The sequence below is a fragment of the Emydura macquarii genome, unplaced genomic scaffold, assembly GCF_026122565.2.
Source record: "Emydura macquarii macquarii isolate MOO-44397 ecotype Brisbane River unplaced genomic scaffold, CSIRO-AGI_Emac_v2 contig_1253, whole genome shotgun sequence".
Taxonomy (NCBI): Eukaryota; Metazoa; Chordata; order Testudines; family Chelidae; genus Emydura; species Emydura macquarii.
Genome location: NW_027131390.1, coordinates 47792728 through 47811582, shown reverse-complemented (window position 1 = coordinate 47811582; position 18855 = coordinate 47792728). Strand labels below are relative to the sequence as shown.

At 39.8% G+C, this 18855-nt stretch overlaps 1 protein-coding gene across 6 annotated transcripts in view; it reads left to right on the top strand.

The window, feature by feature from the left end:
- Positions 1-18855, top strand: part of SPAG16 (sperm associated antigen 16) — a 667175-nt gene that overhangs the window by 493888 nt on the left and 154432 nt on the right. The window lies entirely within an intron of this gene.

Genomic DNA, 18855 nt, shown 5'->3' with positions numbered 1-18855 from the left:
ACCACACAGGACACAGTGGCACAAGGAGTGTTGTGTCCTGCATGGTAGGTGGCATTACACCCTTGGGAACGATAATGGACATTTTAAGTGCGTATTTTGATGGTCTGAGGTGGGTCTGAGCATGGCATTAGGAGACACAAACTCCTGAATTCTAATTCCAGCTCAGATACCGGACCTGATCTGACATTGCCCTCGTTCTGTTTACACCAGGTAGGCCCTCACACAGATGCCACAGGGCAAAGTTACCCCTCCCTCTGTGGAATATCTCCAGCACAGATGCAAAGCCACTTCATCAGTTCTGCACCACCTTCACAAGAGCCTGTGGTGCTGGGGGAAGACACCCAGGTGATTCTGCCCCCTGAAAAACTCTGTGGCTCATTGAAGCAGGGGCACAAGCATAACAGAGCTGGTCAAATGCATTTTTCCCATTAAAACTTTTGCCTCATCCCCTGACTGAATGGTAAAAGAGGACCATTCTCATTTTGGTTGGGCATTTCAAATTTTTGGCAGATGTTCAAGTCACCATCTGATTGGTCCAGACCAGCATCGCCAAGAAGAAGACCCAAGTTTGATCACCCAGCAGAAATGAGATAAAATGGTCTGTCTCCTTCAGCTCTGAAAGCTGAAGATTCTCAGATTATTGAAGTCCTGGCCTGGATACCTGGGAGTGCTCCTGGTGACATCAGGTATCTAGCTTGGATAGGCAAATTTAACCATCTTTGTGTTTTCCAGCAATTTGGGTTGCCCACTAAGCCCACCAGGAAAAGACTAGTCATGTCCATCTTTTGGCCCACCTGTGATTGGAGTGTCAACTTCTGCTGATGGCTGTGCTAAAGTCTGGAGATAAGTAACACCCAGACTTTCTCTTGGGTGATGACCCAAATCAGTCAATTGACCACTTCCTAAAACAGGGTACCTCGTTAATAAGGAAGTGTATGTGTATGTGTGCATGAGTGCTGTAAAGATTGTCACAGAGTTACAGTGCGTGTTTGGGTTCTGTAACAAGTTGCGATCAAGATCGTTATAAAGTAGCTTTGAAACTGAACAGGTACCATGGCAATCTAAGACTGTGAAATACTGTACATATGTCTACCATAGTTAATGGTTTCACACTGCCTTTCAAGTTGTAAGTATATAAAGACATAAAATGAGACCAAGTGTGCGAGCCTCTTGAGCTGTGCTCAGTCTGCATAGTTATAAATGTTATATTAGATAGTTAAGAGCGTTAATCAGATCCTGGGCTAATACAATTTGCTGGGAATTGGGTGCAAAGGGGTAGACTAATACAGATCCATTGGGAAGGCGCATGCAAGTCATTGACCAAACTGTCTTATGCTATAGCTTTGTATTGTTTTTCTTGTTGTGTTACCAACACTAGAGTTGATAATCAATTGTCACAAGTGAAGCTGTATTCTGAGGGACTCAGTCAAAAATCTAAACCAAGTCTCATTCCCAGGATAGTGAGAGTCCTGTAGCACCTTAAAGACTAAGACATTTACTTGGTCATAAGCTTTTGTGGGTAGAAACCCACTTCATCGGATTCATGAAGTAGAAACTTCAGATTGGTAGGTATATATACACATGCAGGGATGGGTGAGTTACATCACAGTAAGGACGGCAAGTGTTAACGAGGTAAATTCAATCAGGGTGGATGAGGCCATACACAACAGTTCCCAGGGTTGTGACTGAGTATAAGTGTTATTTTCTATTGTGGCTGTATTATTTATTCTGAAAACCTGGATGATTACTGTATTGATCAGCTTTCTAGTTTGATAGAAGAATCATAGACCAGTATTATTTTTGCCTTTTTATATCCTATCCTATCCATTGCTGTTATTAAGAATAATTAATAAAATTCCATAAAATTAAATTCAACTCTTTAATCCTTTTTCTTTAGTTAAGCAATCAAAATTCAAAAACCCTAAGTAAGATGGTACAAGTAACCAGCGAAATAGTTTGCTTAACTAAGGTTTGTCTTGTTCCATATTCTTCTTATAATGTTATCATGGTTTTGATTCATGGAATCATTCTTCCTAGTCACACAATCACACTCTGAGGAAAAGAAAGAACTCAGGAGGCAGTTATTAACAGTGTGTAAAATTAAAATATATCACAGGAGATGCAGGATAGGTTTGAGATATTGAGTTTACAGGATTAAAAAAAGGCTTGGTAAATAGTAAGGGTTTTTAAAAAAAATGTTGTGGAAGGAATATGACCTCTTGTTTTTCCATGCATAAGTCAACCTGAAAGAATGGGGTATAGGAAGAAACTTCCTAAGGGCAGGTTATTCCATACTGCCTGTTCTGTAATTTATAACTTCCTCTGAACTGTCTGATGCTGCCCTCCTATAGACACAGAGTACCGTACTAGCTGGGTTTTATCTGATATAGCAATTTCTGTGTTCTGGGAGATTATCATTGGGATCAGGAGAGTGGTCTCAGAGCCAATGTTAAAACATGTATTTTGGGGACATCATAGTTCAGAAGCCTAGTACTAGAATGTGGTGCCTTTCATGTCTGTGTCTATGTCAATGGTTGAAATCCAGCCAAGATCATTAGTGACCAAAAGTTGTTACTATCTGATGTTGTTTAGTGGCCTACATGAAATGAATCAGTGGTCTCATTCTTTTCTTAGGAAAAATGTCCATATTACAAATACAGTTTCCACAGCTGGCATTTCCACAGAGTAGCTAAAGACTGAAAGGGTATTGTGATGGGGTGTTCATCTCACACCAGAAAGGAAGGAGTTAAAAGCAGCCTAGGGAAGCTGTACAAGGAGCAGCCAATCAGAGAGTGGCTGCACAAAGCAGCCAATCAGGGCCCAGCAGGCCCATATAAAAAGAGCTGCAGGGGACAGCAGGGTCACTTGCCGCAGAAAGCCCAAGGAAAAAGATCTGGGTTCCAAGAGGGCAATCCTTGGGACATAACCAGTACCTGGGACAGAGCAGGTGCTAGCAGGGACCAAGTGAGCTAGAGAGAGCTCCTGGCTGGCTGCTGGGATTTGCTGGTTCGAGGCTCTGAGAAGAGGGCAAAGAAGGTGCTGGGGCTGTGGGGAAGTGACTCAGAGAACTTAAGCACTTATGGAGAAGTTAGGAGGCAGCAGAGGGCAAGGTCTACAAGGTCCCTGGGCCAAGACCCAGAGTAATCAGTGGGCCTGGGTCCCTCCCATTCACCACTAGGGGAGTGGCTGGATTAGGATATACTCCCCCTTCCCCCCGGCCTCCAGAAGGGGGAAAACACAGATGGTGACACAGCTGGAGGGCTGAGTCATGAAGAAGATGCTGCAGGGCTTGGACCTTTGATAATCCCAGCCATAGAGTCTAGCATAATGAAGGTCAGAAAGTGCCAAAGTCTCTGATTACAAACAATAACTTACAGTAGAAAATCAGACTGCAGTGGGAGCTCTCATCCAATGCAAGGTTGTTTCAAATACCTGCAATCTTTTAGGAGGCAGGAATTCACTCAGGGATTGCTCCAACACAGAGAAATGTCCCAGTGCTCTCATGAGTGTGTACAGGACCCTAGTATTATTGCGAAGAATAGCCAATGGGAGTATGGCACATATCCAAGCTGCCTAAAAAGAATTTTCCCTCCATTAGTCACAAAGAGGCTCCACAAGCTCTCCAGCCATGGCTCCGTAGTCCTAGATTAAGGCACCTTCTTCCATTTGGAGATAAACTGATCCTTATGTCTGATGCAGGCTCACAGGGACCATGCACGCATGCTGCTCCTGGGGCCCATCCCCGAGAGCCAGAGCTTAGACTCCAATTAGGCTTGATGTGCCCCAACATGCTCTCTCCAGCAGCCTCTAAAATCCCTTCTCAAATTGCATCCCCATCTTCTGATTGGAAACAGCTGGCAGCTGGATTTCCTGCCAGCTGTCTAACCAGCCACAGCTCCATGATAGGTAGAAAAGGCCAGCTTCTTTTGTCTGCTTATTGCCTAGTCAGTCAGGACCTTGGGGGCAGAGCCAGCCTTCATGGCACTGCTGCTGATCTATGGAATGGGGGCTCCACAAGACTATTTGTCCGTTTAAATCTTATTTATTTCTGCTCTGAACTCTTTCTCTCAAAAAGAGCAGGAACCTACAGTGGTTGCCTGTGTTTTTCTGTGTGATTTTATTTTCCCAGAACCCTTTTTAAGTGTCTAGTATGGTATCACAGAAGAATCAAAGGTGAAAAGCCTATGCTTTTACCCGCTGAGCTATCCAAGGCCACCCTTGGCGATACAAGAAAAGAAAATACAGTGGTAAAAATATATATATCCAGTCATAGATTTTAGAATGGGACATGTGGCAAACAGAAGCGTTTAATATTTTTCCCCAGTGTATAAAACCCCTAAGCATTCAACAACAAATCAGTACTGAACAATGGCGAATGATTCTCTGGGTTTTGAAGACTTAGAGTTCATTCTGGAAGCAGGAGACTATCATAGTGGAGTGAGGAGGGAAGAAAAGGAAAATAATTTTTACAAGCACTCAGTTGTTGCTCTTCCTATCTTTTTCTCAGAACAAATTCAGGTAAGATTTTAGGCTTTAATTTATTCTTAAGGTATCAAAATACAGACATTTGTTTCCCCCCTTGCTGCTTTTTATTTCCAACTAGCCACTGCTCCATTCATATTGATGAAGGCTTTTGTGTTCTTCATGCTCTGGTTTGCTTCATGTTTAATTTCCTAGGGCTTTGCCATAATGCCTTAGTTTCTCAAGGTAAGGGGATTCCATTTCCAGGAAGGGAGGGATCATGCCCTGATATTAACTTGTAATTGACAAGACTTTGTTTTATAAACCAATGTACTCTATCACTGCACTGAACAAAAGCGGGTTTTCATCAAAAGAAGTTCCCAGAGGGATCACTTACTTTAAAGGAAATGCATTAATTAAAGCACTCTGAAAAGTAGTGGACGAAGAAATGCATAACATTTCAGATAGATTTTATGCTACATTAAGCCCTTTTTTGACCTTCATCTCCAAATGGTAAATAGAAATGTAGTTTTGAAAACCTTAGTACATACTGGTAGTACAACTTGATTGTTTCCTCTGCTATTTCCTTAGAAAGAACAACAAAAATAGAGTGCAGTTACCATATCCACAGCTGAGGCTGTTTCGAGCCCAAGTGACTAACATTAATAAATGAGGATAATTAGACTTGATTTGCATATTAAAATGGTCTTAATTAAACACAGATTCTGTAAACGTTTTAAAGGCTGTAATCGATCTTTTGCAGGCTTCCTTGGTTATTTATATGATCTAATAAAGACTAGAGGCTTTGTTAATGAGACCTCTATTTCCTAACTTGTATGTGTCAATGAGATTATTTCACTAACAATTATGGAGCAGGCTGCCTTTAATAACTCGTAAAAACCTAAGGCTGAAATTCTTTTGTCTGAATACTACATAAAATGATAGATCTACTATAATGTGAGCCTGCTGTGTATGTTTTCTATTTTCCATTACATACTGTAAGGCGCTGTCTAGCAATCCTTACTCAGGCAGAACTCCCACTGAGTCACTGGGAGCTTTGTCTGAATAGGCCCTGCAGGATTGTCCTTCTGCAATGTTTAAATAATATATCTAATATTTTATACAGTACAAGACATATGCAGGATAGATTTGGTCAGAGACTCCCATTCATGTGTCCAAAAAAGGCAGATTTAAAGTAACGTTTCTTTCCATATATATATAGCAGCATGCTGCAGTTTCAAATTGCAGCATGTCTATGAACTGTAGGAAACGTTTAGTGCAGAGCAGCGGGGTCCACAAGGATACTTAGGTTGTGGCGTGCTGGAATGCTGTAGATATACACTCCAGTTTGCATCATGGTAAGTGCTCATGCAGACATACTCTCCAACTAATGTGCAGTCATGCTGCAGTTTCACTACTGAACTGTGAAAATGCTTCAAGGAGTGTTACTCTTTTTCAGTATTTGCTTGCTAAAGGTTTATGCCATTATACTAGCATCTTGGGAGGAACATTGCTGTGAAAGAGGTGGAGACCACTGACCCATCAATGTTTACTCTCTTCAGGTGCTAAGTGGGTTTTGGAGAATTAGTTTTTGTCTTGACAACGTTGTCTGTAACAGGCAAGAAATCTTTCAGGAGAAAGTGCTTCAGATCCATTTTTATTTTTTCACCCTTAAATTTGTTAATGGTCCCTTATCCCATTATTTGTTAAATGTTTATCAAAAGCAACTGGTGCTGACATTTTCTTTACCATGGGACGTGCCCTTGTACGATTTTCTGGTTTCACCTGTCTCTGAATGTTGGTTTGAAGGCTGCAAGGATAATTACATAGTTTATACTCCTGTGAGCACAGTCCTCAAATGCAATGCCTGGAAACAAAAAGTAAAACAGAAATTCCCTTTTCATTTACATCAGAGGTATTCTTTATAGGGAAATATGAACAAAGCTAAGCTTAATGACATATATTTTTTAAGTAACCACAAAATATAAAAATTAGAAATTATATTCCTGCGGTGTGATCAGAGCTAAATGGGTTATATAACATGGAACAAAATCACTCAGCACTGGTCTAGTTCGGTTCCCACTGACGTGAACTGTGGACCATGGGAGCAGAGGTAGGCCAGCAGTGAGCCATTCTGAAAATCCTAAAGCTGCAATTTAGCATTGCACTTAAGCATGTGCTTTTATTTTTAAGCATGTGATTAGTCCAATTGTGCTTAAAGTTAAAACCATGTGTTTAAGTACCTTCCTGGATCTGAGCCCAAATGATTTGGGATAGATACTTCAGTGCGTAATACAACATTGGAATCAGTGGGAGTTTTGTGGAAGCAAGGGTGGCAGGATGAGGTCCTATGATTGAAACTGATAGGAATTTTGCCATTCACGTCAATGGGCCCAGGATCTGACCCATTCCATAATTCAGTATCTGTACCAAAAACATTTACTACACGTAAATTGCAATGTATGGTAACCATTATCATGAAGTTGCTGTCTTTTTAAGTGATAACTGGATCCTGGGCAGAACAAGTTCAAGGCCATAGGCCCAGGAATTTATTAACTCAGAATGTGGTTATCACTGTATTTAATGGGAAGCACCATCCTGTCACTGTTATACTGACATTTAATTTAAATATTCACATTTTAAATAAAAGATGAGAAAAAAATCTCTAAAGCCCCCCCCAGAGAGTTGGTCAAACCTGATTAAATTATTAGAGTGGGTTGAAAGTGACTGTTTCAAAATACTGACAACATTTGAAATTCAGCATTTTGAAATTTTGAAAAAAATTAGGAATTTTGGATGAAATTTTCACAATTCCTCAGACAGAAAGTCCCGGGTGAGAAAGTGGTTCCCTTTCCATGCCCATTCAGTGCTTAGTTTCTCTACTGAGACTGCTAATTTGTGTGGCAGTTGGGGTTATGGCTCTCTGCCCAGTAGGAAATGGATTGAGAGCACAGGTTATTTTCTCATAAACCAACGAACAGCAATTAGATGGTGAAGGAGCTGAATATATACATTTAAAAATCTATAGCACAATCAACCCACCTTGTAGATGAATGAACACAATAAAGGATACAGAACAAACGAGGTGGGTAAGGTAGTATCTTTTATTGAACCAACACTGCACGGAACAAATACTAAGACGCAAGAGTATAAAATGCCAATTACAAATTATATCTGAAGACTTTTAATAAAAATTTCACGATTGTTTATAGTTGGAAATACTGCCATTGTTTGCTTCTTGTTTTAATTTCCCCTCTTTTGGTTTATTTCTTCATTGATCTGCTGTGTTAGACTTGGAAGGGGATGTGCTATGTCTAACGGGTTTGACAATAGAATTAAGAGTGTAAATGCAGTATAGTTACTAATGAGTTTGTGAAAATAAAAATGAGATTTAAAAAAACCAGATAGCGGTCAGAGGGGTAATAGCTTTGCTACCACTGACCTGACTTTGGATTCTCACTGGCATTTTGAAAATGGAAGAGACTCTTTCACCACTCTCTTTCCTTGAGCCACCCAAAGTTTTATCTTTTTTTTAATAAACACTCTTCCATATGTTTTCTGCAAGGTTTTCTAAGTTCTGTTCTAGTTAAACTCTTTAGTTTTGTTCAAGATAGGCCAAATAATCAGTGTTCTGGTCTGATTTAGAATTAGACAATGGTTTGGAGTTTGGGTCTGAATCTGAACCAAGGCTATGGTGCCTTGAAGTTGTCTAAATACATGTGAGCGCTTTTCAAGAGCTTTTAAGTGGAAATAAAATGGAAAATGCAACATATTTTGCAATATTTTTGCCATCCTGAGATGTAGATTTTATTTATTTGTTTGTTTATTTATTGAGAGTCATAGGTAGAGAAGATAAAGAAATAGCGTGTGCAACTTTAAAAATACAATCACTGGACACAGGCAAGGAGTTTACAACCATAGAAGGGGTGCAGAAATCGTCAAAATCTTATGATATCAGCTGTTTTTGTTAAGTTTCCAATAAGTTGGGCTGCATTTGAGCCACATCCAAAAATATAAGACCCTTTCTATATTTGACTTCACACAGAATCAAAACTCTAAAGGCAGGGAACTTGAATCCAGTCCCCTGCTCTCTAAATCTGGGGAGGAAAAAGAGCTGGCCGATTTTTCAGTTTGACTCATCTCTATTTTTTATATTTAATTCAAGTCCACTTATATATTACTTGTGTTGCCATCCACCTTCATGTCGTCTCATTTACAAGGCCAACATAAATCCTCTTGAATGTTCCATTCTGCTTTCACTGTGGTCATTACTTCTCTTATTATGCACCATCAGCAAATTCAGTTATTTTGTCATTGATCTTTTTGTAGAGCTCCTTTCAAAGTTAAGCTAACTGTGCTCAGAAGACTGAACATGAGAGAGCCCCATTATATCCATGTCACGTGAACATAACTCATGAAAACTCTTGTTTGCTTTTCAGAGTTTTGGAATAATGAGTTCATTTAATGCAGTGGTTCTCAACTCATGGCCTGCAGGCCTCTTGCAGCCTAATCAGCACACAGCTTTGACCAATGTGACATCCTCAGGGCCATATAGATAGTACTGGATTTTGCCCACAATGGTAAATAGGTTGATAACCACTGATTTAATGTGACCTTTAGCTACAATAAAAATGAACTACCCTGTTCTGTGCGGGAGAAGGGTCCCATCCCACTCATGCAATGACCAGAGCTGAGGGACGCACTCACTCTCTCTAGCACCATCCTTTCTGACGACCATCCTCCAGAACCTCTCTCGGGTGGATCACTAAAAGTACAGGGGGAGGAATGCAATCACCTAAATAGGACGCTAGGATAATTTAAGGGCAATCTGATATCTTCATGTATATCTATGAATCCATCTGAAAAGAAGGAATGGGTTCTGTGTCTAGGGTTGTCTGCAGACATCAACCAGGTGAATAAACACTTTATATAACTGTGACACTGGGCCAAGAAGAGTTAAGCCTAGCAGACTGAAATAACCCAAAATCAATCTTTAAGGACATGTTTAAAGTTATTGAAATGGTAATTAGAGCCATTCCTTGTAGGTAGTTAGTGGAACCACGTTAAGTAAACCCAACTGTTTGATAAGAAAGTATATAGCTGGAAGTTATTTGGTGGTGTTTACTTGTATCTTGTTAGAGGTTGACAATGTAGATAAACTGCTTTCTTGTCTGTTACTATTGTTCTATTGATTCAGAAATCAAAAGAAATCAAATTAACATCTAGATGAACCTTGGGTGTAATAACATCATTCTCTGTATTTCACTTTGAGGTTTAAGTAAACTGTCTGTTGACTGTTTAATGAGTCGTTACTGATGTGTGCCTAGGAAGTAAAAGATGTTATTTCAAAGACACAAGTGGTTACCTATTGTTCATTCAGGGAAATACTTGCTGAAAAGAGACTGTCATAGCCTGCTAAAAGACTATAAAATAAGCCTCAGACCCAATCCTTTTTATTTTAGGATTGCTTAAATCTTGACAGGGAAGGTTTGAGTCACAAATCCGAGATCCCAGCTTGCCTGGTCCACCTTGCTATTTTCTCATGAAAAAATTATACAGACTCTATATATGGACTTTCTGTTGGTCTATAATCTGTGGAACTCAATCTGAAAGAATTTCTGCAATACAGTTTATCATCTCATTTTGGAGCCGACCCATGAACCTTATTTTTATCTGTATGTATATGATCTTTTAACCAATATTATTTCTTTTTTTAATAAATATTAGTTTAGTTAATAAGCATTGGGTTTAAGTATGTATTTGGGCAAGATCTGAAATATTCATTGACCTGGCTGGTAATGTGTCCGATCCTTTGGGATTGGTAGAACTTTTTTTTACATGTGTTGGATAAAGATTTTCAGTAATAGCCAATTCAAATGTGATGGGGATCTGGGTAGAAGCCAGAGGGCTGGATGGCTTTAAGGGAACTGTATTTTATTGTTTGAATAACCAGTGAGGTGATCAGAAGCTGTTTGTTCCTGGCTTGGTATATTTTATGGAAGAATAACCACCCATGTTTAGGGCGTTGCCTGCCCCATTCTTTGCAGTTTTGCCCTGTTTAAGCTATCTCACCGTGGCTCCCCTAGGCCAACATCACAATAATCTTTAGGTTCTTCCAGCTACAGCTCCTCAGATATCCTCTTCAAGGACATTGGTACCCCATAGATACCTTGGATGTCTTTTTAAGAGGTGGTCTGTCCAGCCTTGCACTCTCCTCCTCACAAGCCATATGGCCATCTCCACCCCGCCACCCCAGGTTCTTCAGGGGGTACCATGTGCTTACTTTCTTCATCTTGCTAGGTACAGACCACCCTTCACTGGTCTTCAGTGAGAAGAGGAGTGGGAAGTGGCTGACTCCTACTAATAGAGTAATGCCTGAGCATCAGTCTCTAGATATTTTGTGAGGGGTGTGAACTGTACCTATTCATTTGAAAAGGTTGTTGATTCTGAAGAATAATGTTGATTTAAAAAATCGGTATTATCCACTCTTTCTCTGCTGATCAAGGTATGTAAGCAAGGAAAGGATGATCTTAATATGAAGAGCTACTGTGAGGGGAGTTTCATGGTGATTTCATCTTTTGGTGTGTCATGTAGATGGCACATGGGAGAGTACCACTACTATTTATTTTCCAGTTGGATCCTGATGGACTGGTTGAAAAATGAGTCATAAGTTTAAAAAATGACTCCCACCCTGTCCTCAAGCATTTTTGGAACAGTTATCCTCTGATGTGGCCTGGACCAACTGAGTTCAACACTCATTGTAGCAAAGTTAACTGAACTGTAGACATCGCAACAAGGCAAAAACTTCTTCAGTTAGTATTGAATTCAGTTGACTTGTCCTACACTGCCTGAGGGAAGGTTGTACAGTTTTTGACACCCTTTGTCAAAAACAGGTAGTCTTCCTACTGTGGAGAAGGCCTTAGGGTCAAATAGTCAGCAGTCTGTTTTTCAATTACATCTATTTTTAAAACCTTCTCTGGGGAAATGGCATAGAAACTCTGCAAATGTATAGTAAATAGGTCACAAAACCATATTTCTTCCATGCCTCTGGTTTGTTGAAACTTTTTTCTGTTGGGTTGGAAGCTGATGAATCCTGAAGAAGTTCATAGAGGAGAGTATCCTACTTGGTTGTGTCTATTTAAATATTGCCTCTGGTTAAGGGTTTTAGCAGACTGAAGTATTAGAAATCTAAGTGTTAGGAGAAGACAAAAAGATAATTCACTTTCATCTCAAGAACAAAGCCAAACAGAAAGGCTTTTTCAACTTTCTTAATTCATGAAACATTTATCTTGGAGTCAGATTATATTATAGAGGCATGAATATGGTCTGTCAGCATTCTGTTATAAACCCCTGTTTTCAGGGTTTCATAGGAGAGCCTTCAAGGGTCGCTTTGAACTGACTTAGCATTCAAGGTCTTGGACTGGAAGCACATTTTTCTTCCCAATTAAGAAAAATAAGTTTGAACGTTTTTATCTTGGAAGACTATTCAGTGCAAAAGCTATGTTAATGCTACGTTAAGGTGAAGTTCAAATGCATAAAAGTGAGGAAAGTCAGAAATAAGTGCTTCCAAAGTAAGATGGCCTTATCTCCTTCCATATTTGTAATGACCTATTGCCAGTGGTATTGTATATGCTGATTCAAAGGTGTTTCCAGGGGTGTTGGAACGAGGAGTGCTGGGGGTACAGTAGTGGTTTGAAGTGGTTTTCATCATAAGCAGGGTTTACAGTTTTGTTCAATGGCTTTCGGCATCCCCACTATAAAAAGTGTTCCAATGCCACTGCATGTGCCATAATATTTATGTGGAATGTGTTGTGGGAATCTTATTTTGTTGTGTTTAAATTCCCAATCTTGACAGGTTTCTAGCAGATTTTTTTTTCCTGTTGAAGGGAAGCCTGGTCTTGTGTTTGAAACATGGGAGTAAAAGCTGAGAGGGCATAGGTTGTGTTGGGGGGAGGGTGTAAAGTGGGTAAACTGAGCTGCAAGTCCACCCAATTTAGACTTAATCAATTCTCGCCTTTATTTATACAATTTCAGACAGAAGTAGTGTCACTTATCGTGTCTGAACATATATTTATGCCATACAATAGTATCGGACAAAACAGAATATGTGGAGGGCCCAAATTTCCACATTCTGGGGCACTGAGAAAATTCTCCTGTACTTCATGCTGGCATTGCCTCCTCTGATCCCTTGGTCTGGTCCTTCAGTTTGTGGTCCATTGTTTCTCTGATTTGTGCCTTATTCACTTCTTTTATACATTTTTACATTCCATATATCTTTTCTCCAATCATCTTCTAGCACATCCACCCTTTAATTCTTTATGTAACCTGTACATTTCAATTTACCCAACTCCTGCATTTTTTCCGCTGTTTTGCAGTTTTTATGTCATATTGTTTTGTGTCACTCGGTTCTTGGGTTTTCTCAATAAAATACTTCTTGTTGTTACAGGTTTGTTTGTTTCTACCTCAAAACTTCCAGAACAGCATTACCTTTGTTCTGTCAGCAATAACATCATTTTAAGTAGATTGGCAACTCAAGGCCTTGGTCTAAGTGTTACCTCATCTAAACTGATTCACTATCCATAATTACAAATTATTACAATATATCTATCAAAACTCTTACCCTTACCATTTAACAATCGTCATTTTTATATTTCAGTTGCATATTCATCATACCCCTTTAATCTCTTTGGAGAGGAGGAGTTCTGGAAAACAGGATGATTCTTTAGTGTCAACGTTCCTTATCTTCTTTAAACATGACTTTTGAAAGGCCTTTTTCATTCAAAGTCCAGATTTGTTTGTGAATTGTTACAAAAAAAACCTTCATTCGAAGTTTTCCAGTGAATGCATTTTGAGGGATGTCTTAGTTTTAGGCCCATGATGTTTAGTTGCTTTTATTGGTACAAGCCTGCCACAGACTTCCTGTGTGATTTTAGACAAGTTACTTAATCAGTTTATGCCTTGGTTACTCCACCTGTACAATGGATATAATACTACTATTTACGTACCTCATTGGGTGTCATTTGTAAAGTACTATATAAGTGCAAGGCATTGTTTATTTTAATTAATAAGTATGTTTTATTTATTTTTAGAGTAAAAAAGTTATTTGCATATTTGAATCTCTAGCCAAATAAATAAGTGTATGTAGGCTTAGATATGTATATCGAAAATATCATAAAGAATTAAATCAGTAAAGAAAATGATATACTGTACTTACAGAGTACATTATATTCAATCAATTATAACATATTTCTCAGCCAAACCTTTCAGCCTTGTAAAGCATGTGTTCTTTGTGGAAGTCTATCACCCACGGTACCTAGAATCACAGAATGACATTCTATGTCCAAAAGGAGTTCAAATTATCAAAGCCTTCAAAATGATTGAGCACTTCCTTAAAACATGCAGCACAATATTTTTTTACACTCTCATAAATCAAAAATGCCTCAATGGATTTTGTTAAACCGGCAATTAAATACATATTAGGAAAACCCAACTGCTGCGGTAAGCAGTTAATGGTCTGACTTAATGCCACAGATGCAAAGAAATGAAGAGCTGAGCTTACATTTCTATCCTTAACCTGCCCAGTTTTGCCTTGGTATGCATCACTCAACAGCAGGGAGGAATTAGAACAGAATTTCACCATTGCCACTGAATTCCCTGGTTTTTTTGTGTGGTGTAAATTAGACCTAAGAAATTATTTAAATTTAGGTTCCTTGTTTCAGTGTTCCATGAGGATTGCTTCAAGGTTACCTATTTTAGCTTCTCAGCTACAAGGAAATGGCAAAATGCTTTCTGATGCTACCTTTTCTTTTGTGCTATGCTGAGGTTTAAAAATAGAAGCATCATCAGGATCTTTTAAAATCTTCAAATGATTCTAATCCCAGACAGACAATTAACAGCTATGTTTAGTGAAAGCTAACTGTTTGATATGCACAAGTGGGGGAGGTTTCTGTGTTATTTATAAACACTTATTCTAATATTAGTTTAAAGCTTTGAAATGAAAAATAATATTTATGATCCATTTTTATCAACAAATGCTTTACTTTTAATACTTGTTTTCTTTCAATGAATGCTGCTGCTGTGTTGTTTTTCTTTATGATTGTTACTTTCATGGCAAATCTACAAAAGAAGAATTTAGTGCACATAAAAGGAAGTGGCTACCAACTAGTAATTCAAAGAGAATGTAGGAAAACTCAGTTTTACAAATTTAATTTCAAAGATATCAGAAGACTGATGACTCAGTTTAACAGTTACAATAGCATTCTTCATAATTTAGTGCCCCATGAGGCTCCTGGGTTTTGTACCTATGGAGATTAATACATTCCTCGGCGGGGAAGGGCCTGGATAAATTTGCTGCTCTTTTACAGCTGTGGAATTCTACATTAAGCATTTTGCTGTCTTATTTTCCTCTCTCTGGAGAGCTTCCCTGACTGTGCATAGTTTAATGGTCATTGGACTTGCGAAAATGTCTCGGGAGCTTCTGACCCTAATCAGAGAATTTTCCAAAATAATGATGTGGGATAAGATCTTCTCTTTCTAACAAATCTTTTCCCTTATTATATGAGTCAAAGTACTATGTTCCAGAGTTTGCCTCTTACATTCTTGTAAATGGAGAGGTTCGGTCAAATGCCTGCCATACATATTGCTTTCTTGGTGGCAAGAAATACTGTCAGTAAGCCAGGCATTGTGGTGTGAAGTGCTGGAGTGCCAGTGATGTTTGCATCAGTTCCGCCAGCCTAGCCTCAGCCAGGGAAGGCATATAGAGTGGGATCCATGATGGTTCTGAGGCATCTAAATTCGAGGTGTAGGCACCTCAATCTCAGGCAACCTTTAGGTGTCCAAGTCCCCGTTTTGGTTCCACTGCAACTCACAAAGCTCTCACCGAGCCCTATAGGTACCCAAAGACACTTAATACCTAATTTTTCAGAATAAAAGTTCCCTCGGTGCCTACGTTTCTGCCCCTGGACACTGCTGTCTCACTGCACATACCAAGACACTTATCTCCCACCTACACCCCAAAGCAATTCATGAAGCAGGGAAGGACTACACTTGTGCAGCCACCTAAGTTGTGTGCGGGGACTGATCTGATAGGCAGCCTCTGAGCATACCTGCTGTATCCAGTCCCATTTAAAATATGTCCATAGGAGAATGAGGAGGTGTTAGAGCACTGACCTGGGAGGTGGAACACCCAGGTTCAATTCCCATTTCTGCCAGATGGGGAGAATGGATCTTAAGAGGGGTCTCCCAACTCTCAGGAGAGTGCTGTAACTATGAGCTTTGGGATATTCTTGGGCCTTTAACGATTACTTCTCATACTGTATGGACCAGATTATGCAAACGGCAAAGGGACCGTGCCCCAAAGATACTGTAGAGCCATTCTACCTCAATGGGAGCTCCACGAAAGCATGTTCTTCAGGACCCCTGCCTCATTCATTCTCCATGGCTCAACCTCTCAACTGAGTGTGAAATTCACCCCTTGAACATAGGACACTCAAAATACTTCATAAGTAAGACTTAAGCCGCTTGCTCTAGCTGTCTGCAAGGGGTGAATTTCGCACTGAATGAGACGGGGTCCTGACGATATACTACATACAGTCAAGTAATTACAGACCAAAGCAGAATGCATGTGCAAGGGCGGAGGCACAGTTTTAAGGCTGTGTGTGCATCATTAATTCACTTGAGTGCTCAGCTTTGCAAACAGAACATTTTCTTAACATAGGGGCTGACCCTGAAAATACTTATTACCCCTTGACTTCCCTGGGGTTGCTCACTGTATTATGCACTATATGTTCAGTAGTAAGAGTTTACAGGTTCAGTCATATAGTTTTTATGTATGCAGTTAAAGAACAAATCTTAGAACTACTGGGGCTGTTGAAGGGAACAGTAAAATTTAAACTGTAAAAGGTATATTAGATTTATTTGGAATTATTATCATCAATTAAATTTAATCTGCTGTTACAGTATATAATATGATGAATCTAGCGGCATTGTCATAATTACTTTTCAGAGACATTATTTAGAAACACTTTAAAAGATCAATGTCTCTTTTCTTTGTTGGTGATAAACATTGTGTTCTTTCTAGAAGGAAAGTCAAGAAGTGCTCATTCTGAAATATTGTGTCCACGTGTTTCTTGCCTTTTCCTGTTGAATTCTCGTGCTTGTGGGAAGATGGATTTTTTAAAAAGGATTAGCGTACATGTATCAGAGTGCAAGTCCCATAAGGGGAGATGGGCCTCAGCCTCACCTGTAACATGTTCAGCTCACCTCCCCAGGTGGAGAAGAGGAGTAATAATAAATGAGGTCATGTGACTAACTCAGGCAAGGTCTAGGACAAAAGGGCGAGGCAGATCTTGAGTGGGAGCCCGTAACACTCCAGCAAGGTAGGGCTAGGAGTGTCAGGCAGGACAGAAGCCTGGGAGGTTGCAGCTGGCCTGAGAAAGCAGCAGTAGGTGAGTGCTGCAGGGGGCAACACTGGCCACTGCAGGAAGTAATGGGGATATTGGGATTATAACCCAGCTCCAGGAAGGAAGACTGAGGACGTCTGATTTGAGCAGACAAGACTGGTTGAATTGGGGAATCAGTGTCCAGCAATGGTAAGCTGGCATGAAGTACTAATGTGTATATGGATTAAACAAAGTGAATCCGCCCTCTGGAAGGAGCAGGTTTTGGAATAATGTGGACTGGATGGAGTTTGGAGGAGCCCCCTAAGAGAGGGAAACTGAGGCAGGGTGTGGTAGAGTCACCACAGGCTCTTTGTGTGTGTGTCTCTGTGCACGCACAAGCTCAGGAGGGATCGTCCTGTTTATAGTCCTGAACGTTAAAGCTGCAGAGCAGCCACAATTCTTACTGACTTCAATGAGATGTGACTCTTCAGGATTAAGCTTTACAGCCTAGTGTTGGGACTGGATCCCGTAACCCATGCAGATTCACAGGCAAACTCTGGCCCTACACTTGTATTCAGTTTCATGACTAAAATCTTTTGAGCTGTAAAAATTATAATCTCTTTATGAAAAAGTCACAAAATGCCAAAGCTGAGATTTTCATCATCATAATTTGAACAGAGTGTAAATTAATGTAACAGACAACTAGCAATCCCAGAGTCCTGTGTTTATTGTAGTTACCATTTCTGTGAGAACCTTCTCTTCTGCATATCCTGACTTCTGAGTAGTTAAAATTGTAAGTTTAACCTTTCATTGGTGTGCATGTTTGTTTTAATATCCCTGGCATTTTTTAGGGAAAAGTAAAAAAGTGAGGCCCTGTCCTGAAAACACAACTTTTCTGATGTGCGTTGAAGTCAGTGGTGCTGCTGACGTGCTTAATAGAAATTCCATACTTTTATTGTTCTTTGCAAGTTAGCCTAGAGACTAGGACTAACCTTGCTGTGAAGGTTTAGTTTATGAATTTCAGCAATTTTTGAGTTATCCATGCCCCACAGAGCACATTAAAATCTTTTCTCAGTGGAAAACCTATAATTTTTCACTCTCTCATACTTCTGAGTCGTTGCACAGTTTAAAACTTCCCCCAAACAACAACAATGGGTTGAGGATAATGATTGTAGATTCAGCTACACTAAGAATTTCAGATAAAAGGAGCACAAGAATAGAAGGGGTATGACAGTGTGTAATCTCAATAGCAGTTTTTGCTATTGGTCACATTTACATAAACAAATATTGATTGGTTCCAATACTAGTAGCAGTAAAATATTGGCAAAAGTGCAAATGATAGCATGTGATACATTGCCCAAAACCTTTGGCTATTTTTAATGGAAGGCATCTTAATGCTATTTCCATTTGAGTCAATTTGTATTTATTTTTACTAAGATGGGTTAATTTTTTTTCTCTCCATTGCCCAACTTATTGACAGGAAAGGCCCTAGCTTCCCTTGAGAAGAACATTCCTCCAAGGCTGGGGGAGTCCTGGTAAATGCACCTTGTACTCCAGATCTAGACTTCAAATGAAGGGAATAGTGGTTGATAGAGTGAGTGTGTGGAGGGGGAGAGGGGGCATTAGATGTCTCTCTGGAAGGGATCAAGCTGGCACAGTGGAGGCAACCTTGGAGTCTTTTATGCCAGGCCTCCATTCCCTGAAGACCCACATCATCTGTCCCCAGGACAAGCGTGTTGCTGATTGCTCTTCTTCTTGCCAGTAGGCTGCTTTCCACATCTGGAGATTATAGGTTGACTGGCTTGTTTCTTCCACCTTGGCCATTCTTTCCCTTGGCGGAAGATATCGTGGTTTGTGGCATTAGGTATTGTGGTGCTATACACAGAAAGTACATGTCAGAAATCAAAGATGACATCTGACCTATACTCCTGGCCACCCTAGGTCAATTTGTAGCCTACTGGGGAAGGCAATAGAAGATAATTAATTTTGATTTCACTGCTTTTGGATTTTTAAG